This window comes from Triturus cristatus, chromosome 2_1 (assembly GCF_964204655.1).
Source record: "Triturus cristatus chromosome 2_1, aTriCri1.1, whole genome shotgun sequence".
Classification (NCBI taxonomy): domain Eukaryota; kingdom Metazoa; phylum Chordata; class Amphibia; order Caudata; family Salamandridae; genus Triturus; species Triturus cristatus.
The window spans coordinates 27906606-27930249 of NC_140581.1; the positions used below are offsets into that span (position 1 = coordinate 27906606).

The 23644-nt window shown below is 46.5% G+C and overlaps 1 pseudogene across 1 annotated transcript in view; it reads left to right on the forward strand.

Moving 5' to 3' along the window:
- Positions 1–23644, forward strand: part of LOC146863645 (protein mab-21-like 3) — a 116404-nt pseudogene that overhangs the window by 12437 nt on the left and 80323 nt on the right. Inside the window, exon 3 of the transcript XR_014976555.1 lies at positions 2004–2158. The product of XR_014976555.1 is annotated as a protein mab-21-like 3 (transcript). The remainder of the gene's footprint in view (positions 1–2003; positions 2159–23644) is intronic.

The following is a 23644-nucleotide window of genomic DNA, read 5'->3' on the forward strand; positions in this document are numbered from 1 at the left end:
CTTGTGACGGCGGGATGTCGTTGGTGTTGGAGCTGGGGTTGAAGAGTTCCTTCACGATGTTGAAGAGCTCCCTGCTACTGTGTTAGTTGTTGTCGAGGCGGTCTTTGAAGGAGGTCCTCTTGGCAGTCCTAATGAGGTGATGGTGGTTGCGGGTGGCGTCCTTGTGGGCTGCGTGGCTGTCCGTAGTCTGTTCGCTGTGCCATTTCTTCTCTAGCTTCCGGGAGGCTCCCTTGGAGGCTAGGAGTTCTGGGGTGAACCAGCTTGCCCTCTTGCTGGTGTCTCTGTGGGGGGTTTCTTCAGCGGGGTGAGGGTGTTGGCGCAGTCAATGATCCAGCGTCTGAGGTTGCGGGCAGCGTCGTCGGTGTTGGGGGGTTCGGTGGGTGAGCTGAGAGAGAGGTTTGCGTGTAGTTGGTCTTCGGTGATTTTTATCCAGCAGCGGCGAGGGATCTGTTGGGTGCGGTGGTGTATGGTGGGTTTCTGGAAGGAGAAGTGGATTCAGCGGTGGTTGGCCCAGAGGAGTTCGGTGGTGTGGCTGAAGGCGACGTGGGGGCTTGCGGAGAAGATGGTGTCAAGCGTGTGGCCTGCGGAGTGGATAGGCATTGTGACGAGTTGCCTCAGTCTGAGGTTGGCGAGGTTATTGATCAGGGTTGTCGGGTTGCTGTCGTTGTTGTTCTCCAGGTGACAGTTCAGGTCTCCGAGGAGGATGTAGTCGGTGGAGGTCAGGGCATGCGTGCTGATGAAATCAGCTATGGAGTCGCTGAACTGGGGTCGGGGTACGGGGGGTCTGTAGTTGAGGGTGCCTCTGAGGGTGGAGTTGGGGCCTGTGTGGATCTGGAAATGCATGTGTTCAGCGGTGTGGAGCGTGTTGTCGTTGCTGGTCGAGACCCTGATGCTGTTCTTGTGGACAATGGCGATTCCTCCTCCGACTCCGTTGGTGCGGTCTCTGCGGGTGATCTTGTAGCCATCTGGGATGGCTATGGCGATGTCAGGTGCGGAGGAGTCGTTCATCCAGGTCTCTGTCAGGAGAGCGATGTCCGGGGATGATGTGTCGAGCAGGTCCCAGAGCTCGACGGGGTGTTTGCGTGCGGAGCGGGTGTTCAGTAGGATGCATTGGAGGTGGTTGAGGTCTTTCTTGGCGGGTTGTTCGGCAGCTCTGAGGCTGGTGTAGCTGCAGTTCTGGCAGGTGAAGGGATTGTGTGTGCGTAACGGGTGGCCTTGAAGCAGGTGTGGGTCCATCCGGGGTTGAGAGCGTGGAGTGTGCTGGCATCGTAGCGGTGGTGGTCGTCATGGCGGGTGTGGGGACCAGGGGTTCTAGCGCTGGGTGCGGTCCGGGCACGGTCAGATGCAGACAGGCGTGCCTTAGGCGCACCCGCTGCGCGCAGCCGCACAGCGGCCGCCATATACGGGGATGTGGGAGGGAGGAGTAGCTGGGAGGTGTGAGGCGGGAGACAGGGGCAGCGAATGGGCAGTGAGGGGGCGGGGCCGCAGGGGACGCAACGGCGGGAACGGGATCGGTGGGGGCACCTGAAGGTAACCAGGCACAACAGGGGCAGCAAGGGGGAAACAGAAGGCAAATCGGGCAAAAATCAGGGGCAGCGAGGGGAAAACAGAAGGCAAGAGCTGTGATTGGAAACAGAAGCAGAAGAAGAAAAGGGATTCATTAAGGGGTGGTCAGGCGAAGATGGAACATTGCACGGGGAGGGGTGGAAAATGATATGGAAGCCAACAGTGAGGGTTGGCTCAGTGAAAGGAGTTTTACTGGGGTCTTCACCATGTCGTAGTGGGCTCAGGGGTGGCTCTGCTTTCCAAATGGGTTGCTGGATGGGCAAAAGTTGTGTCTGCGATATAAAAATGTTGATGATTTGGAAAAATGTAACAAGACCTGAACCTCTCAGGATATATTATAAGGTCTGAACATGCTCATTGTATAATGTAAGTAATCTGTCCAGGGACTGCTCTGTTTGTATTTCAATAACTACATGTGCTTTGCTTGCATCCCCCAGATATTCTTTCTCTCGAATTGAACGATTGCTGCTTGAAAAAATTGATGAAGATGGAGGACGTCGACGCGACAGTCTTCGAATCCTGAAGAAGGTCAGAGAGGATCATTGGAAGACCAAGTATGGGAAGATGTTGGTGTCCTATCACCTGAAGGTGAGTCTGCTGTAGTCTTATCTCCTTTGTACATTTTTATCCGTAGACACTAACATCAGCCCAGGGCATCAGCCATGATCATGGTACCTCTCTCCCCCACGCCCCGCTTGCCGTATATTCTTCATTACCTGATCATTCCCAGTGACCTGTCATGCGACTGCAACAATCTCACTTTGATATTGTGCTGCTAGCTCCACAGCCACGTTCAGTTACGATTAGAAAAAACACTCATTGACTAATTTCTGTTGAAGAGTAACACAACTCCTGATTGTTGCTGTTTATGGTCTTTGCATGCACTGATTGTCCCAAGAGATTTCCAGAGTATGAACCTTAGCCAGGTTGTTTTCCTCCCACGATCTGTTTTTGGCATGGGACTTCCCATATTTTACTTGCTCGTCTACAGTTTTGAACCTCAGATTTTTGATTTTGCTCTGGTTTCCATTCATTTTGTTACAAACTCCTACACAAGAGTCTGGTTCTATATCTACAGTAGGTGTCATGGTTGTCACATTTGCAGCTAGTTGTTCTAGTCAATCAGTAATTAGATTTTCCTCCTTCAGTGGCTGGTTCTCTCCCAGGGCTATGAAGCATCCCTTAAGCCCCTTTCGGTCACATCCACTCTTCAAAAACCTGATTAATTATTGGCTGAAGATCTCATGCTTGGGCCATCCTGCGATCTAGATTTTTGTCCAGAGATCGGAGGATCATAATCTACATTTCTATTTTAGTAGGTGACCAATCCCATGCACATCTGGACTGAACTTCCCACTTCTACTGCGATACTTCCTTTGCCTGCTCCTTACAGGATGAGGTGGTTCCACTTCCTCCAGATGTTACTAAAACGATAGAATTCCCCAGACCCTCCTATCACGCTGCACCAACTACCCACGAACCTTACCTGTAACTAGTGCAAGCCACGGGCATGCACCCATGGAAGGACACAGCTTGCCCACACCTGGTAAAAGGCCAGATCTTGCTAAATGGGTTACGTCAGCATCCATGGCATAATGCCCCCCCCTGACAACATGCTGGTCCTGGTACAGTGGTTGTAGTTCTTAGTGTCATGTGTCAGTCTGGGACATACCACCAATTGACTATGCTTGATAAAATGCTGGCCCTTGCATAAGAGTAGTATCTCTTGGCAAACCGTATGCTATCCATGGCATGATTTTAAACACTGGTGAAATCTGGGACCTTATATAATTGTGGCTTTTCGCATCAATGTTTTCCCACCTGATTAATTATTGGTACTGCAGGTATCCATGTTATGATGGCTTCAACCTCTGGCATAATGGAGGACCTTACGTAAAAGTGGTAATACCTGGCATACTGTCTCCATCCATGGAATAACCATCTCTCTCTCTCTGGCACAATGCTGGTCCTGAAAGAATGGAAGCCATTTTTGTCCTTTCGTGGTTGTCAAGGTGGCGCCCACCCATGGCATATCGGTGGTCCGGGCAGGTAATTCTTGGCATATTGTGACCACCCATGGCACTATGGTGCCATGTTGTCATAATGCTGGCGCTGGCTTAACGGTAGCAGTTCCTAGCATATTGTGGGCAACCATGGGGTGATGGTGCTGAGGCACAAATCTAAATAATGTTGACTGTAATAAAGTTCACCCAGATAAATACACTTCTGTTAGGGAAAGCAGTCTTTTAAGGATGAGTGTGATGGTTCTGTCCCCTCCTTCCCAGATTCTCACTCCATGAAGAAAGAAGGGTCCATCAGCTGTACGTGCTGGGGGTCCCCTGCTTCCCTTTTACACTGGTGCACACTTGTTGCCTCACTCTTTCAGTATGGTGTTACAAGACCTTTTGATTGTAGTGAATTTATATATGTTATATGCATTCTGACAGGGGCTTTCATCCAGGCCTCTTCATACATTGGTCTGTTGTTGTGTCATGGAGATCTTTCATCTGCCCACTGCAGCATAAACATGTGCCGCTCGGTCAGCCCACTTCAGTCACCGGCTAACTTCACTGTGAGTGACAGTATTTTTCCCATTGGCAAGAAGCACATCTGTAGTTTCCTTCAGTGCCTGGAACTGCAAGTCACTTGTAAGATTACTGTTCCCTGGTCAGACACAAAACCACCAGTTTCTATCCCTTCAAAAATACTCTTGCATGTTCTCTCACATGTAGCAAGCGCACCCTGGTGCTGCCGCTGTAGGAACGGTGAGGAGCCACCACTGTAGCAATCCTTGTCTGATCCGACATTCTACCAATGTCCCCTGTCTGGTATTATTCCAATGTTTGATTACATAGGGATAACTACATGGTACAGTATTTTTGATTACAGGTCATGAGGTCTACTGTCAAAGTGAACTCTTCTCATTTTAAAGAGCCTTTACATCCAGTGCCATCATTTTGTCGTTCCTTGTAGGAACGCCCCTTCTCTCACTAACACGCACATGTATTTGCTGTGCACTGCAGGGCACATGGAACTCTTTCTGTACTGTAAAACGAAAATTACTGGTAAGTAATCGGGGCATTACCTCTACCTCCCTCGTCCTCATCACAGTCAATAATCTCTGAGATATACCACATTATACACCATTGTCAAAGGCCTTCCTCCCTGTATAATGCAGCTTTAAGGAGTGCCTATTAACCCAGCAGTTGTTATACCTATTGCTGAAGTATGAGTTGTTTAAACCTTTACAAACTCTCTAATAGCAACCAGGATACATTTAACACTAAGGTAGAGATGCCATGTACACGTTAAGCCTCTGGTGGCTGTGTTTGCAATCGAATAGCTACAGCTTAGGGGCAGAGGGACTGAATGTTGAGGAAACAGTTTCTGGATCACCAAATATTCCTGGGGCAGGATAAACGAAAGAAAATTTAATTTCTTAATGAACTGAATCACAATTTCGGTCCATTAAGAAATGCAATACTGCCTTTCCACATGCCCAAATGACTAAACGCGGTCGCAAAATGATATTTTACCCAGTAGAAATCGCATTTTGCGATTCCCCAGATAGAAATTGCAGTTAGAGATTTCCTATTTGCAATTTCCTAAGCACATGTACAAAGCATTCCCTAAATGTGAAATCGGTATTTAGGAAATCCTATTTCCATTGAATCCAAGTTGATAGTAACCATATGCAATTTTAAAAATACAATAAAATGCACTTTAAGTGTCATGCAGTGCCCAAATGCCCCTAGTACTTTTGTGCATTTTAACTGTACACCACTTTTTTTGATGTGTATCAAGGGGGCAGCAGGCCCGTAGAAACCCTTGGTTTTGCATTTCCTAATTTACGATTTTGTATTAGGGAATTGCAAATTTGGAAATGCGAAACCATTTGTTCCTCTGGACCTTTGGGCCAAGATGTATAAAGCATTTTACAGGTTGCAAACGGCCAATCGGGCTGTTTGCAGCTGGTAAAATGCTTTTTCCGTGTGCCAACCCTATTTTGCGAGTCTGTAACCTATAACTGACTTGCAAAACACAGTTTGTCACTATTAGGAAGGGGAGTGTTGGGGGCGTCCCTTCCCTATAGCGAGTCATACTGGTATGTAGGATTGTTTTGTGACCAGGAACGCAGCTGCAAAACCTTTGCCGTTACCACCAACTTCAAGTTGGCGGAAAGCCATTCGCAAATGGGAAATGGTCTCCAAGTTTTTAAGAAAGCAAACACAGACATGGCGGTCTTCTATCCCCTGCAGGCCACCATCCCTGTGTTATTGAGACTCTAAGTGCAACTTGTAAAAAATAGCAATTAGAGACTGGCAGAATGAAAAGTTGGTACATCTGGCCCTTGGACCCATAAGAATGAATTGTGTAGCATTTCCTAATTGCGACTGCTACTCCGTAGGAATCACTATTAGGAAATCGCTGTTGTTGTACATCCCATTTTGCATTTCCTAAATAGTGATATCTTAGGATTCGCTATTTAGGAAATGCAAAAACAGAATTTCATAGGTTCGTGGCCTCTAGTTCTTCTATTATTTTCCACTTTATTTAAAATTATTTCTTACACAAACCATGGTTTTAAACAGTTGAATGAATGAAAAATGAATAAAAGGCATTTATATAGCGCACAGCTACTCAGAAGAGTGTCCCGGCGCATCAATAGGCCTAGAATCTAACCACCTACACTGCCTCAAACACAGATGAGAAAGGAGAATAAAAGAAGCAGGCAAGGAAAACTAGATAATTGATTAAAAAGCAAAGTTTTCAGGAGCTTCCTAAAAGTAGCTAAATCCGTCACCGCTCTCATTGATGCCGGAGGCCTGCGCACCGAGGAACCTAAAAGAGGTGCCGCCTGAGCGGGCATGAGCTAGTCTAGGGACCGTCGCCAGATTCATAGAGGAGGATCTCAGAGTTCAAGACGGAGCATAGTGGGTAATACTACTGCACAGGTACCTTGCACCCCTTCGCTGGAAGGCCTTAAAGATTAACGCCGGGTCCTTGAATCTGATTCTATTTTTTACTGGGAGCCAATGGAGCGGTCTGAGATGGGGGGACATACGGGTCCTAGAATTCACCATGAGAATGGCTCTGGCTGCAGCATTTTTGTGCCATCTGCAGGCGCTTGAGTAGATATTCCGGGAGGCCGAGGTAAGGTACATTCACATAGTCTAATCTGGATGTAATCAATGCGTGGACCACGGATTTCCTGCAGTCCAAAGACAGGAGTGGAAGGAACTTCCTCAGCATCCTAAGGAGGCCAAAGTACGTTCCCACCACCGATTGGACTTGGGCTTTCATGGATAGGCAGTTCTCTATCATGATGCCCAAGCTCGTTACCGTTTGTTGTGCGGCAAGAGGGGGTGACATATCTTCAGGCCACCAAAGTCTCCACTCCTCTGACGGGGGGGGGCACCAAAGAAAATAATTTCTGACTTTTCAGGGTTGCATTTAAGCTGGTTGATTCTTAACCAGACATACACTTTTGAAAGGCAGGTTTTAATCTTGGTTCCCTCAAAGCTCTTACCTTTGTCACAAGTGAATAGGAGCTGGGTGTTGTCTGCATTGAAATACTTTTTGCTCCGTATATCTCTGCCAAGACAGCCAGAGAGGAAATATAAAGATTGAATAACGTGGGGCTCAGAATGGAACCCTGAGGAACCCTCACATCCATACCAGGGATTCCAGGTGCAAAAGGAGGAGTCCTTCTGGACCCTATCTTCCAAAAAGGAAGTGAGCCATTTTAAAACGGAGCCACCATTACCGAGAGTCTGGATGCTGTCCAAAAGCCTATCATGAGGAACGGTATCAAAGGCCGCCGACAGGTCCAACAGGATCAAGATGGCTTCCCCTCCCTCGTCAAGGCTTTCCTCAATATGTTCGGAGACCTCTCGTAGAGCAGACTCTGTGCTATGGTTGGCTCTGAAGCCAGACTGACTAATGTGGAGAAGATTGTTGGTTTCCACGTAATCGGTAACCACTGTTTTGACATAGTTCCATAAAGCCTTGGAGAAGGATGGAAGCAGGGAGATGGGCCTATAATTTGCTGTTTTTTTAGGATCAGCGGGGGGCTTTTTGAGCAAAGGCAGAATTTTAGCCTGGTTCCACCTAGAGGGCATGTGTCCAGTATCTAATGAGGTATTACATTTTGTATTTACAACCGGATTAATAGCCCATGTTACGGATGCTAGTACTTTTGCTGGACAAGGGTCGGTAGGGGAGCCCAACTTCAGGCTTTTGATTGTGGGTAGGGAGACTTCCAGTGAAAGCGAGGGAAACTGCCACAAGGAGGGGGCAGCTTCTGGCATGGGTACCGCGGAAGGAACTGGTAAAGTGTCACAGAGAGAAGGAGAGCCCTCCCTGAGAGTCTCTTGAATTGTCACAATTTTTTTGTGGAAAAAAGATGCTAATGCTAGTGGCCATCCGGCGGAAGCCAGAACGGCCTTCGTCTCCAGGGTCGGATCTGCAAAGGCTTTAACAATCTTAAACCGCTCCTTACTTTTATAATTGGACGATTCTATTTTGTCAGAGAAATAATTCTTTTTTGCTTCATACACTTTTTTATAATGCCTTTTAAGTGTTTGTTTGAATTTACTTTTAGCAACCAAATAATAGTTTTTTCACCATTTCCTTTCCAGCCATTTGCAGATGTTTTGGCTGGCTTTAAGCAACTGATTGAACCAGGGAGCGGAGGATTTGGTTTTCTTAGGTGTGTACGACTGCACGGGGGCTAATTGGTAGACATTATAGAGCACCCAAGATTCAAGCAACAAAGCGTCACTCTTAGGGATTCCGAGAAGAAGGGGTGTTGAGGATTCGAGCATTTCACCAAGTGTCGCAGGAATGATCCGGTGAAAGGCTCTGAATTTTGTTGCCTTCTTCATAGCAGTCGCCTGATGACCCACGCCCAACTTGGGTATCCAGAAATTAATATTCAGTGATGGGAAAAGGATGTTTTGGAGGTAATATACTGGCTCTTCTGATTATACTTCCAAGAAAACTGTGAGCAGCTCAAGGGTTTAGCTTTCATTGTTTAAAAGCGTGCACTAAAGTGGCACGAGAATGGCCAATGCGTGTGCTTCATTTCCATTGTTTGAATAAGGAAAATGAGTGAAAAGTTACTTACTACCAAAAGACCTGGCCTGGTGTGGTTTCCCCTGACTTTTTGCCTCTAACTCCTGTATTTTTGATTGTGTGCTGGACTTCGTGTTTGCTGGTTTAAGTGCTCTGGGCACTTTACCACTGCTCATCAGTGCTAAGGGGCAAGAGCCCCCTCTGCACATTCTGATTGGAATTGGTTACCCATTATTGGCATATTTGATTTACTAGTAAGTCTCTAGTAAAGTGCACTATGTGTGCCCAGGGCCTATAAATCAAATGCCACTAGTGGGCCTGCAGTACTGTCTGCGCCACCCACATGAGTAGCCTGTAAACTTGTCTCAGGCCTGCCATTGCATTGTCTGTGAGTGCAGTTTTACACTGCCCTGTCGACCTGGCAAGTGCACCCACTTGCTAGGCCCTAACCATCTTTTTTCTACATGTAAGGCACCCTAAGGTAGGCCCAACGTAACCCCATGGGCGGGGTACACTGTATGTGAAAGGTAGGACATGTACGGGTGTGTTTTACATGTCCAGGTAGTGAAATACTGCTGGTTTAGTTTGGCATTATTGCAAGGACTAGCTCTCCCATAGGCTATCATTGGAGCTGCCATGTAACATTTCACAAGTGTAACTTTCAATTGGGACCAGCTAGAGATTTGGGGCCATATGTATCAATGTTAGGTTTTGCGATTCTCAAATAGCGAATTTCTGGGAATCGCTATTTGAGAATCGCAAAACGCTATGTATGTAGGATTTGCAATACATTTTGAGAATCCTACATATTCCTTAATTGCGAATTGCAAATTGCAATTCGCAATTAAGGAATCCCTCCCCATTCATTCCTATGGGCCTAGAGGCCCATAGGAATGAATGGGAAGACATTCTCAATTTGCAATTCTCAATTAGAGAATCACAAATTGAGAATGCAATTTCAAGTGTGCCAGGGTGTCAAAAGGACACCCTGTTGCACCCCTGAAATGAGCATGGGTGCACATGTGGCGCACATACATGCCCTAAGGGCATGTGTGTGCGCCACATGCCACTTTGAAAAATGCAAAAATGTGCATTTTTGAAAGAAATCGCAAATTACCACCAACCTGTAGTTGGTGGTAATTTGCGATTCCTTAAGACCAAATTGCACTTTTTTGGTGCTTCTTACATTGCATTTAAGGAATCGCAAAATTTGTGATTCCGTAAATGCAATTGCAAAATTTTGCGATTCCTTATTTTGCATGCAGATTTGCCTTCATACATACCACTTAGCAAAATCGCGATCGCAAATGCCGAAATTCGGTGAATTTCGGCGTTTGCGATCGCAATTTTGCTTGATACATATGGCCCTTGGAGTTTAGGCTCTCTGAGCTCAGAATTTAAATTGTGTTTGAAAAATATCACTTTACCACTTGGTTTTAGACTGACAGGGACTGTTTGTGCATTCACTCCAGGGAGTTGAGGTGTGCCCTGCATATCCTGATGGTTCTTCCTGGGCTAGAGAGGTGGGAGGAGTTGTCACTGACACCTGAATAGGCTGTGGCTGCCCTGCACAATGCTGTCGCCACCCCCTGTAGTGTGGCTGGAACAAGAGAGATTATTTTACAAAGACTTCAAAGGGAAAAAGTAGTATAAGTAGTGGGGCCCTGTCCCCAGAAAAGCAGAACACTTCTAGACCAAGAGGACCCTCTGCCAAGGAATAGATCTTTAGAGCTGTGAGGAGGAGTAATGCCCCTTTGCTGTGTGGCGCTTTACTGGGTTGGCCTGCAGTTAATGCTTCTGCTTTGGAGAGGGCACAGACTGAACTTTGCTGTGTATCCTGCTTGAGAAGTTTCCCCAAGCAAGGGCTTGCCTCTTGTTAAGAAGTCTCAGGGACAAAAGTCTTCTCCTGTAGCATCCCTGAACTCCACTGCTGGAAGTTCTGACCTACCTTGTGTTGCCAAACTCCATTCCTGGGTCCTTGGAGGTTGTTGCGCTGCTCCTGTTGCTGAAAATTCATGTATCGCCCTTACAGCATCTTTTTCCCACCACAATCTGCTGTGCTGTTGAAAAACACACGAATTGTCGTGGTGAGGCTGAAATGATCAAGGCAGAGCCTGTCAGCAGCCAAAGAAATCACAGCAGCCCGAGCCCCGAGCACCGAGTTTTTGAAGAAATAAAGTCCCGCTCTGACTCCGATGCAGTCCCTGCGGTGCGCCTGGAAAAATCCACGCATCATCAGTCGGCCGATGCAGAAATTGACGCAGTGCCTGGATCGCCGCTGCACCGACCATTTGAGTTTTTCTCACGAATCTAACCTGTGCGCCAAATCTAAAATGACCCTGGGCTTTCAGTAAGAAAACTGGATGCATCACCTCCCCCGCACAAAGAAACTGAGGCATCAACTCCTCTTCAGTAAGGAACTGACGCATCGCCTCCCCTGCGTGGCAGTAAGGAACTGATGCATCACCTCCCCCGCACAAAGAAACTGAGGCATCACCTCCTCTTCAGTAAGGAACTGACGCATCACCTCCCCTGCGTGGCAGTATGGAACTGATGCATCGCCTCTCATGGAGGAAGGATCCGACGCATCCCCTTCCCTCTCATCCGGCCAAGTCCCTATGGCCTTCAAGAAAGCCATAGTGGTACCCCTCCTAAAAAAAACTGTAGCTGATCCCGCGCTCCTGCCTAACTACCGCCCGATCTCCCTGCTTCCGTTTTTGGCGAAGGAATTAGAGGCCCATGTAGCTAAATGTCTATCCAACTTTTTGGAGGAATCTAAATACCTGGACCCTCATCAGGCAGGGTTTCGGCCAGGTCATTCCACTGAAACCGTAATTCTCGCTGTCCTGGACACTCTTCGGGACAACGCCGACAGAAGCTCCCCTCAGGCACTGGTATTATTGGACCTCTCCGCCGCCTTTGACACGGTCGACCACACTATTCTGTCTGACCGTGTCAAACATGCTGGCATTCAAGGTGCACCAGCTCGCTGGCTCACTTCCTTTCTGGAAGATTGCTCCCAGGCCGTCCGTCAAGGACACTTCTTGGCTCCCCCACGCAAAACTACCTGTGGTGTCCCACAGGGCTCGGCTCTCTCTCCCCACCTGTTTAATCTTAATATTGCCCCCTTGATTCAGTCCCTCAAAGACAGGAAGGTGACGGTTTTCAACTATGCCGATGACCTTCAACTAGTCTTCAAGATTGACAACTCACACAACTCTGTCACCGATTTCCAGGCCACAATGCTGCACATCCACCAATGGATGGACCACAACCACCTTAAATTAAACCCTGGCAAGACAGAACTTGTTCTCACTGGGGACAGTCATAAGTACAGGGCTCCACACTACTGGCCATCAGAGCTAGGACCCCCTCCCTCTCCTTCCTCCTCGGCCAAAACACTAGGAGTCTCCCTCAACAATGACCTCTCACTGAAAACCCAGGTTGGCGCGGTTATCTCAAAGTGTTTCTTTCAACTGCGCAAGATTAGGAAGATACATCGCCTTCTCACTCAGGAAGCGCTGATCCAGGTCACAATAGCCACCATCCTGTCGCACCTGGACTATGCCAACTCTGTGTACTTGGGCATGCCACTCTACCTGCTCAAATGGCTGCAGATGGCCCAAAACCATGCAGCCCGACTGGTCTTTCGACAACCTAAATGGCAACCAGCAACTCCCTTTGCTGAGGAAATTGCACTGACTCCCCATTTCCCAGCGCTGCGCATTCAAAACAGGCTGCCTCTCTTTAAATCCCTGCATGGCAATAGTCCCGTATTTATTAACAGCCTGATATTTAGGCACACTCCCTCACGCAACCTACGATCTGCTCACCTCTCACACCTCACCACCCCGGCATTCAAGTGGGTACGTCAAGGAGGCCGCAGATTTGCTACCCTTGCCCCCAAACTGTGGAACTCCCTCCCGCTGGAAATACGGTCCTGCACGAGCCTTCTGCAATACAGGAAGTCCCTTAAAACATGGCTATTTGCACAAGCCTACAATTAATGTATTCATCGATAGCACACAGAGCCTTCTACAGCGCCATGAAACCACCCGGTGTACGTGCGCTTTATAAATCATTTTTAACATTAACATTAACATTTTAACAAGGAACTGACGCATCACCTTCCCTGAGCCTGTTTTCGTCCTGTAATTTTGACGCATCTAAGGTACTTTGCATAAAAAGTGACACATCTTACGTTTCCTATGGACAGAACTGTTATTACTGTTTAAAAGCCATATTTTGATATCTGTAGTTGTTTTTTTGTCGTTTTGGTAGTGTTTGGACTACTACTGCTATCACCCCTCTAGCTGTAGGGTGTGAGCAAATTGCCAATACCTTGGTGTCTTTCCCACCAATTTCCGTAGACCAGCTGCTAGCTCTTTGCAGGAAAATTAAATCTGGCTCACCCGCTGATCCTCTTAAACCTGAGCAATTTAGGAAAGTGCTTCCCGTGATTATGCCCTCCCTGAGGCAGGTAGTCAATATATCGCTCTCCACAGCAATTGTGCCCAAGACGTGGAAGCAGTCCAAGGTGCTACCTTTACTTAAAAAACCTCTGCTGGACCCGGCCAAGCCTGAAAACTATCGCCCAATCTCCTTACTGCCCTGGGTAGCCAAGATCACGGAGGCGCATGTCAACTCACTCCTCTCAGACTTCATGACCAAGAACAACATGCTGGACCCCTCCCAGAATGGTTTTTGACCTGGCTACAGCACGGAGTCTGCCCTCCTGGCTGTGACAGAACATCTTTGGTCTGCTTTAGATGCTGGGCAAACGTCAGCACTGATCCTTTTAGATCTCAGTGCCGAGTTTGACACAGTGTCTCATGCCATCCTGTTACAACGCCTGGAGGAAGCGGGGATTGTTGGCCTGGCCTTGAAGTGGCTCACATCGTTTCTCAGTGAGAGGTCATTTGTGGTCACTGTTCCACCTTTTGCCTCTGGCACACACCCTATTAAACAAGGTGTCCCACAGGGTTCCTCCCTCAGTCCCCTATTATTCAATCTCTATGTCCAACCACTGGCCACGGTGACTAGAAATAGGGGCTGGCCATGGTCTCCTACGCCAACGACACTCAGCTGGTGGTGGCACTCTCTAGTGACACCAAGAAGGACGCCCTGAAATTTCAGGGCGACCTGGCGGTGGTCGCAGAGTGGATGACTGCCAACTGCCTCCAGCTGAATGCCAGTAAATCTGAGGTGTTGTTGGTAGGGAAGGACCATGGTCTGTGGAGCGAACTCTGGTGGCCAGAAAGCCTAGGTAGCGCGCCCCCTCCCAAGCAGGCCGTCAAAAAATTGGGGGTATGGCTGGACACATCCCTCAGCTACCAAGTCCTAACCAAAAAGGTAGCAGGGACTTGTTTTGGGCTTCTCCGAGGGCTCAGACCCCTATTGGGCTTTTTTGACCCACCCACGCGCCAGACCATCATTCAGGCATCTATAATGTCCAGATTGGATTATGCCTGCTCTTTGTATATAGGGGCAAATAAGGTCGAGATTGCGTGGCTCCAACGGGCCCAGAACGTAGCAGCCAGATGTCTGATTGGACTGCGGAAGTCCTGCCCAGTGTCAGCCACTATCCACCGGCTACACTGGTTACCGGTGGCTAGGAGAATTGAATTTAAGGCCCTTTGCATCACTTTTAAAGCCCTAAAACTCAACACCCCCAGTATCCTGACCAACTTAGTCACCCCCTGCATCCCCACTCACCAGCTCCGCTCACTAGGCCAGCACCGGGTGAGGGTTCCAAGGTTTCGGAGAGTGCGGGCAGGAGGCCGTTCCTTCCGCAGCAGGGCAGCCCACCTCTGGAATTCGCTGCCCATTCACATCCGGAGCCCCACACTAACTACTTGGCTTTCAGGAAAGCCATAAAAACGTACCTGTTCCGCACCGTGTAGCCTCCCTCTACCTCTGTGTTAGCTGTTCTGCTGTCAGCGCCGTGACGCCCCTTTGCTGGGGCAGCTGTTGCGCTTTATAAATTGCAGTAACATAACCTAACATAAAGATACTTTTATTTTTCTAAACTGGTGTGGTGTCCATTTGTTGTGCTTTCACTGAGGTATTGTGGGTTATATGCAAATGCTTTACACATTGCCTCTGTAGTTTTGCCTGACTGCTCTGTGCCATGCTACCAGAGGGTGAGCACAGGCAAACTTAGGTGTGTACTTTACTCATCCTGACTAGAAGGAAGGGTTCCTGCCTGAACAGGATGTATACCACTGCCAGTTAGAGACCCCCATTTCTAACACCAATTGTAATGTCTCGCTGGGTGTTGCTGATATGCCCCTAAGTGAGAAGAGAGACAATCTGTGTGTCGAACAGCGAAACCTGCTGCACCACAGATTCTCTGTGGGGGAGAGAAGTTTAGGGGCATATCAGCAACACCCAGCGATAATTATCGCTCAGCGCTCTTAGCGTGAGGATAATTATCACCGGGTAACGTGGATTTCTATCGCTGAGATAGCGTGCTATTAGCAATAAAAATCCTCACGCTAACTGCCTAACGTGAGATTATCGCTGGAAACACAGCGATAATCTCACGCAATGTGGCGTTAGCTTGATGATAGGGACTCACAGACTTAGCCATGATATCCACCTTCCATAGGATATCATGGCTAAGTCAGTCCTGAAGTAGGCGTAAGGAAAGTAGCGATAACAGGGGTTATCGCTACTTTTCCTGACGCTATGCTTCATAGCGTGGGGCTTGATGATAGGAGAAATGTCGCTTAGCGACATTTCTCCTGTCATGTTAGGTCAGGAACGCCCACTTTGCATCTCATTAGAGATGCAAAGCTGGGCGTTAAGAATCTTTACGCTAACGCAAGGTTTCACGTGGTGCAGATCTGAGCTTCCAAATCCCCTCTACTTCCACGGACGGAATGATTCCACAGTCACACGCAAACACACACATCATACGCTGGTGGGGCCCATAACACCAACATTCACTTCTAAATCAAACTATCCGTGCCTGTAAGAGGGAGAATAGAACACCCTGCTTGATGTCTCCTAACCAATCTGCATTTCTCTGAAGGAAGAAACCACTTTCTTTAAACTCCCTAACAGTTCCTCCCTCAGATAGGTCGCATGGATCAAATTAGTTGCTGGTTTGATAATATAAACACTCTAAAATATTCAAATAAATCATTCACTAAAATAGTCACCCGACACATTTATTAAACATAAATTTCTCTTTATCTAAAATTATTTGCAGGTTAAAACTTAGAAAAACGCAGCATCATCTTTCATATTTACCTATTCTGGCTATTAGTCGTTTTCTATGTCAGAACGGGTCCTCAGGAAATCTGTCCAAGTCTCTGGCTCATTCATAGGCGTCACCGTCCTCTCTGTCAGCGTCGGGACCACGGGTCAAAGGTTCAGGAAGGGATTGGCGCCAACCTCTCTAAACTAGTAATACTTATACTGAAAATTACAATATTAAAGTTACATTTCCAAATTCTCTCGGTCTGTGATTGGTTAATGGAAATTGGACGACCGGATTTCTCTGCAACATGTGCATTCTTTCCCAGATTGATTTTCATGCAAATTCTAGATTGTCTTTGGAAAAATTGTTTCTTTAAATGTTTCAATCCGAAGGGATACGACCCCAGGAAATGTTTCAAATCAACAGCACAAGTCCGGTTTGCCATCTTTCAAAGTTCATATCTTGGTCATTTTTGCACGTTTCAGGGTCGCCTTGGCTCACATCCCGGATAGTCACCATGACATCTCATCCGAGTTCATGAAAGGGACAGGGTTGCAGTCAGTGCAGAACGCTTTTCTCTGCAGAGTCATCTACTCGAATTTAGGCTGCGGTTGGTGGCCATTTTATGGCAGGCCACAATAGTCAACTTAATCAAAAAGAGCACAAAAACATAATTAAAACATGGAAGTAATTAAAACAGTGTTATTCCCCAACTAATACCCATATGTGTATGCATTTATCTAGCCTTATGCGACATTTAAAAGCCATTAGTGCATGTTTATTTAAGCGCAAATCACAATAACACTATTGAAACAACGTATATTTGTTTAATGTACAAAACGCACTTAGTTCACTTATTATTTAAGCCATGCAAATGCATTCCCACGTGTATTCTTTCTGTTAATAAGGTTGATTAGTTAAACGACATTACACTATTAATTATTATTATTAATTATTAATCATTTTAATAAAGACATTTGAAAATGGAACAGGAGTTTCATTTAAGACTATTTTACCTGCTCCATCACACGCGTTAGCGTGGCCTTGCTAATTAGGCGATAAAATTATCGCCGCTTTTCGGCCGAAAACGGCCGCAAAAGCGGCGATAATTTTTTAATGCCTGCTTGTAAATATGCCCCTTAGTTTCAGCTGTGAAACTGAGATTACTACAGGAATGGAATTTCTGTACGACCATGGTGTGAATTATGTGCATGTGACCTAAAAGTGCTCAGAGAAAAACATCGCTCGGTTTGTTTTGTCTGAAACATGTCTGTTTCCAGCGCATGTGAGATAACTACGCGTGTTTTCATCCAATGAATTTCAGAAAACATGAGAAAAAATAAATCTTTACAAAAGGAGTCACTTCCTCAACCTAATGTAGCAAGTAGAATGTATGAAATCCCCAGCAGGGATTATATATATTTTCAAGATAAATTGTGAAATAATCAGGTAATGTGGTGCTGAATAAATCACAACTAAGCAGAATTACATTGAAATGCAGAAATTTGCATTTTTAAGAGTTCATTTTGTCACTGTGTGTAGTCAGTAATGTTGTGCCCTAGTCGGGTGCTTCGAAAAGGCAATTATAATTTATGATGTAAATGTTTTAGGTTATGGTTCTTCCTGTGAGATATGGATAACTTTACTGCAAACAAATCCGGACTATTAATAGCCCATACATGGTTTTGCATAGGAGTCTGGCAATAACGAAATCTATATGAAAAAGAAAAGCAGTTTGATGGTGTATTTTTGGGCGCTATCTTTAGGCTAACAAACCCATTGGAAATCTCCAGAGTTATTTGAAATGTACATTTTCTATCAGGCTGATTTCTAACCATGTGTTGTGAGTGCGCATGTGTGTTTATTTGCATGTCTAAGTGTATATGCTCCAATGCTATTTATAGGGTCTGTCAGGTTTATGAACATCCGATAACGAGGAGCGTTGGTTATAGAACAGCAAGGAACTATGATGCCCTGATATTGTAGCTAGTTTAAGGAAGCATTTATGTTGCCGTGTTTTGCTTCTGTTTTCAGAGGATATTAACCCTGCGATTGGGGTTCACTCCTGAAGGCGTATCTGTACCCCACTCTGCCTGATTCCTGTACAGGGCTGGAGCCGGTTTGACTAGTTCTCCCTGAGCTCTTCAGGTCCTAAGGTGGGAATATGGCATTAATGCTATCTCCTCACTTTGAGGTGCATCTCTTATCAAGACTGGAGGCCAGTCAACCTCTGCAAAACATGATGTCAAAACATGTCGTCAAAACATGTCGTCACAACATGTCGTCAAAACATGTCGTCAAAACATGTCGTCAAAACATGATGTCAATACATGATGTCACAAACATGATGTCAAAACATGACGTCACAAACATCAGATACGTGCGGCCAGAATGTTGCTTTCATTGTGAGCGGTATGCCCACCTCATCTGTATATGGTTTAGTTACTTTACCGCCAGATGTTCTTCTAAGATTCTAGTGATCTGTGGTCACTTCTGCTGCGCTATCCTGCAGTGCTATACATCTTTTGATTACATATACATGTGTTGAATGTATTGCATGTGTGCACATGTTGTACAGGTCCGGTAGGAACTAATGTTATAGCAGTCATTTGTATGACCTATTGTCTAAGTCGCCTATAGACTGATAATACTTGATTCAGTGAGTGTGTTACTTGTGAAAGTGTTTAAATGTGAATGTCAGCACATGGTCTCGAGCCAGCCAACACATGACGAGTGAGCAAACACCTCTTAACATTCTGTGATGTATGGGGCAATTACCCCCAAACCATGGCACAGATTTGTCATTCTTTCACGCAGTGCAGCAAGCCACCATTGTACGGCGCAGTTGTGTCCTTTCCCAGCTCCGGTGCACTTTCGGCTACCTAGCGCCAACTCAGACATCCTGCCGTGAATAGGAAACAAGCATTTACAATGCAATGGTCTCGGCAATATTATAGGTAGAGCTATTGGTATTGCTCATTATTTTTTTATCATTTTTGTATCCCTAAATAAATGGCATTGTCATTTCTATTGGCATTAGCTTTTTTTGCATATGTGATACCTATTGCATTAGCAGAGAGAGAGTGAGGTAGTGAGATAGAGAGAGAGAGTGAGGTATTGAAATAGAGAGTGAGGTAGTGAGAGAGAGTGAGGTAGATAGAGAGTGAGGTAGTGAGATAGAGAGTGAGGTAGATAGAGAGTGAGGTAGTGAGATAGAGAGAGTGAGGTAGTGAAAGAGTGAGGTAGTGAGGAAGAGGGATGTTGTGAGGTAGTGATATATAAGCATAGAGTGATGTTGTGATGTAGTGAGATAGAGAGAGAGGTAGTGAAAGAGAGTGAAAGTGAGTTAGTGAGATAGAAAGAGTGAGGTAGTGAGATAGAGAGTGATTGAGGTAGTGAGTGAGAGAGAGTGAAGTTGTGAGCTATAGAGTGAGGTAGTGATGTTTTGAGAGAGAGAAGTTGTGAGATAGTGAGGTAGTGAGATAGAGTGGAGTAGTGAGGTAGAGAGAGTTATGTAGTGAGAGAGAGTGAGGTAGTGAAACAGTGATGTAGTGAGGGAGAGGGATGTTGTGAGGTAGTGAGATGTAAGCAGAGTGGTGTTGTGATGTAGTGAGATAGAGAGAGGTAGTGAAAGAGACAGTGAAAGTGAGTTAGTGAGATAGAAAGAGTGAGGTAGAGAGATAGAGAGTGAGTGATGCAGTGAGTTAGAGAGAGAGTGAAGTTGTGATATAGAGAGTGAGGTAGTGAGAGAGTGAGGTAGTGATCTTTTTAGAGAGAGAAGTAGTGAGATAGTGAGGTAGTGATATAGATAGAGGGGAGTAGTAATGTATAGAGAGTTATGTAGTGAGAGAGAGCGAGGTAGATAGAGAGTGAGGTAGTGAAAGAGTGAGTTAGTGAGTGAGAGGAATTTTCTGATATAGTGAGATAGAAACAGTGAGTGATGTTGTGAGGTAGTGAGATAGAGAAACATTGAGGTAGTGAAAGAGAGAGTGAGGTAGTGAGGGATGTTGTGAGGTATTAAGATAGAAACAGAGAGTGATGTAGTGAAGTAGTGAGATAGAGTGAGGTAGTGAAAGAGTGAGTGAATTAGTGAGTTAGAAAGAGAGTGAAGTTGTGAGGTAGTGAGAGAGTGATGTAGTGAAGTTTTGAGAGAGTGTAATATAGTGAGAGATAGTGAGGTAGTGAGAGAGAGAGTCAGCGTACTGGTCTGTGAAAAAATGTCCCTGTGGTGACATAAAGAAGTCCAATCATTACTAACACAGGTCTGTAGCAATGGTCTCGGCATTGTTAAAGTTAGAGCTATTGTCATTGCTCATGACATTATTTTTGTTTTTGTTGTTAAAACATGTAAAGAAACGGCATTGTTATTTACAATGTCAAAAGCTTAATCACTCTCAAATGCGAGACATATTGCATTTGCACCCACACACAGAGCCACACACACAAAGCCACCCACACACACAGAGCCACTCACATAGCCACCTACACACACACACAGTTACCCACACACAGACAAAGCCACCACGCATAGCGCCACCTAAAAAGAAAAGCCACCCACACAGAGCCTCCCACACGCACACAGAGTCACCCACACACACACACAGCCACCCACACACACACACAGCCATGCAGACCCTCTTCCTTCCTGGCCAGCCTTCTTTGCTCAATGTTCAGCTCTGTTTAAATGGATCAAGTAGCCCCTGCGCCTAGGGACACTGCCGGGCTCCGAAACAAATATAGGCACTGGGGTTAGTAGGAGAGGGTCAGGCACTTCATATCCCTGTGGAATCATGGGATAGATGGGGCGGGGGTTGGGAGGGTTTCAAGCAGTAAGCACGAAGCAAGAGACACGCAACCTGCTAATACCACGTGAAATAAAATCCATGAACTTCACGCGCAGAAAATAGGGTACGTAACAACCTATGCTCTTGGGAATGTACCACGCCAGACCAGGTGATACTGCAGACTCTGTACTGAGTCAGTATATTTTAAATATAACTATCCAATCCTCGGAAACTCAAAGCCCCTGCAACTTCTACTGACTACGTTTTGGCCCAGTAACATGTATGAGTAATTAGTTAACTTCTAACACTGAACAACAAAGGAAGAGAGAGCGAGGGGGCCTCATATGACTCCAGAAGTCAAAGCCAGCGGCCAGGCACCCAGCCAACAGTAGGCCTGACCAGTAGCAGCATCAGGGAAACAGCCTCTTGAGGCCCTAGTATGAGGGAGACTGAGACAAATGCACACTAGAGGCTAAGAGTAATTCAGTGCGGTGTGAAGGTCAATATAAAAATAATCTTCGGAGTTATACTGAGTTGTTATAGCGAGTGGGGTCTGCACAAAAGCAAATATTTCTACAAGGGCATTAATGAAGGTTCTACACAGCATTTATTTAGAAGGTACGAGATTCTCACAGCCGACCGAGTTATCCACCCATCGCAGGCGCATAGGAAATACAATTATCTCATGGGCAACACCCCCAGCAGGGTTATTTATGCTATTAAAAAAAAGAAAACACAATATGTTCGCCGGGAGAGACTGTGGTTTAAGAAAAATGCGTTTCTGAGCAGCTAGGCAAAAAAAACGTAATTAAAAAAACGTGTTTGGCTTACTGTACTCGTCAGTTATGTAACGCCAGTAAACAGGTTGGTCACGCTCATCAACAGGGACCAGTTCGGCAACAACAAACGGCCCGTGGATGCGACGCTCACAGACGTAAGACAGTGCAGCAGCCGAACACGAGAACCAAGAGCAGGGGGAGAGGAAGCCATGAACACCGCCACCTTTCTCCGAAGCGAAGCAGAAATGCCTCGGAGAAACGCAGCGGCGGTTTCAGATTCGGGGACGTGGCTAAGAAGTGGAAAGAAGAGCACGGAACACGCCCCCGAATCTGAAAACGACGGAGCCTATTTGGAGGGACGGCTCTCTCCTCCAATGGCTGGCCTCCGTTTAGGAAGCCAGCCAATGGAGGAGAGCCAAAAAGAGAGGCGGGCTAAAGAGCCACTCTCAGAAACATAAGATCTCCGGACTTCCGGTTCTGCCTTCGGCAGACCGGATGGTCCCTCGACCTAAAAATGACAAGTAAAGATATTTCTCCTTGTTGCGTCTCACCTTTAAAATCAAAATTCGTTTTACCTTTGTTGTGGGACTTTCATTTTTCTGTTGCTGCTTGTGGGGCCTGTAGTACGGGGAGCTATACTATTTCTTGTTTGGGTGGCTATTTTTTACCTGCCTGAGCCAGCTAGAGGCGCCATTTTCGGTGAGGTTGTGCTTTAGTTGCTCGGTAGTAGGCGGAATACATGCTGCGGGTGCATTTAAGCAGTAAAACTAGCCCACCGAAGGCACGCCTAAGCCAAGCCCGTCTGCCCCCGTCCTCATCCCGACCGCGGCCAGCGCAGCCACGCTGCCCGAGGTCCATCAGCCTATACCAGGTATATCTGCTAATCCAGCAGAGACTTGAGGGCTTTCTGCCCATGCTTTACTTGCTCTGGCACGCCGGATCTAAAACACTATTCTGGACATGTTTCCTGCTCAGTATGCCATTTTATATCTTCCCTAGACTACCCGTCCTCTGTTTCCTCTCCCAAGCATAAGTAGGGGTCACAGTTCATCTTACCGCAAGGTGCTAAATTTAGTTAATAAATTGTCTTCCCTCCTTATCATTGTTCGATCCCTACATAATCATGCCTGGGACATCTTTGACCCACTCCGCACTGGCAGGCTAGACATACTTTTATGACTGAAACGTGGCTGTACGAGTCCTCCGCTGCAGATATTGCGCTGGCTATTCCAGTGGGTCACTCTCTGGTTCACTGCGACGGAAGTCACAAACCGGGTGCGGTGTGGCGATTGCTTTTAAACAACCTCTGACTTGCTCCACTTTCGAGCTTGTTGATCTCAGGGAGCGGAGAGCCTTGGCTTTCACCTTGTGTTATCAGCCCAAACCTCCTTTTCAGGGACACTCATCTATTGTCCCCCGGGCCGTGATGTCTCCTCATCTCTTGCAATGGGCCAATTTTGCAGTGTTTGGTGACTTCAGCCCACATGCCGATGACCCACAGGTCCGATCTGCTCTTATGCTCATTGGGCATATAAACTCTTTAAACCTGCCCCAACTAATCTTGGCACCCACTCATTCGGCAGGACACGTCATTGATTTGATTTGTTTCTGTCGATTGTCAACTTGTCCTCTTAAGCCCACCCTATGTTCCAACTATTATTTGTTCAATTTTTATATAGGGACATCGATGGAATGGAATGACATTTATAAAGCACGATGGCTACCGGGAGGCCTCCCATCGTTGCGGACGAGTACAGGGGAAGAACAGTAGAAAAAGATACAGAACTAAAACAGCCACGTTTTTAAGAGCTTGCGAAATGAGAGAAGATTGGGCTCTTTCCGCAATTGAAGTGGAAGAGCATTCCAACCAATGGCACCATTATATGAGAAGGAGCGCCCGCCACATCTGACCCTCCTTATTCTGGGTTGAAGAGCAAGAAAAGAGACAGATGACTGAAGGCCTCTCTTCGGTTGATAGGGAGTGATCAGAGATTGGAGAATGGGTGGGCCGTTCTTCCAAAAGGCTTTATGGACCAGACACATAGCCTTGAACTGGATCCTTTCCCTGATCGGCAGCCAGTGCAAGCTCTTTAGTGCTTGTTTAACGGACTGCTGACGAGGAATCTGAAGAAGTCTGCGGGCGGCACAGTTCTGAATGACTTGGAGCTTGTTGATGGTATACTGCGGAGCTCCCAGATATAATGCATTTCCATAATCCAGGCGAGATAGGA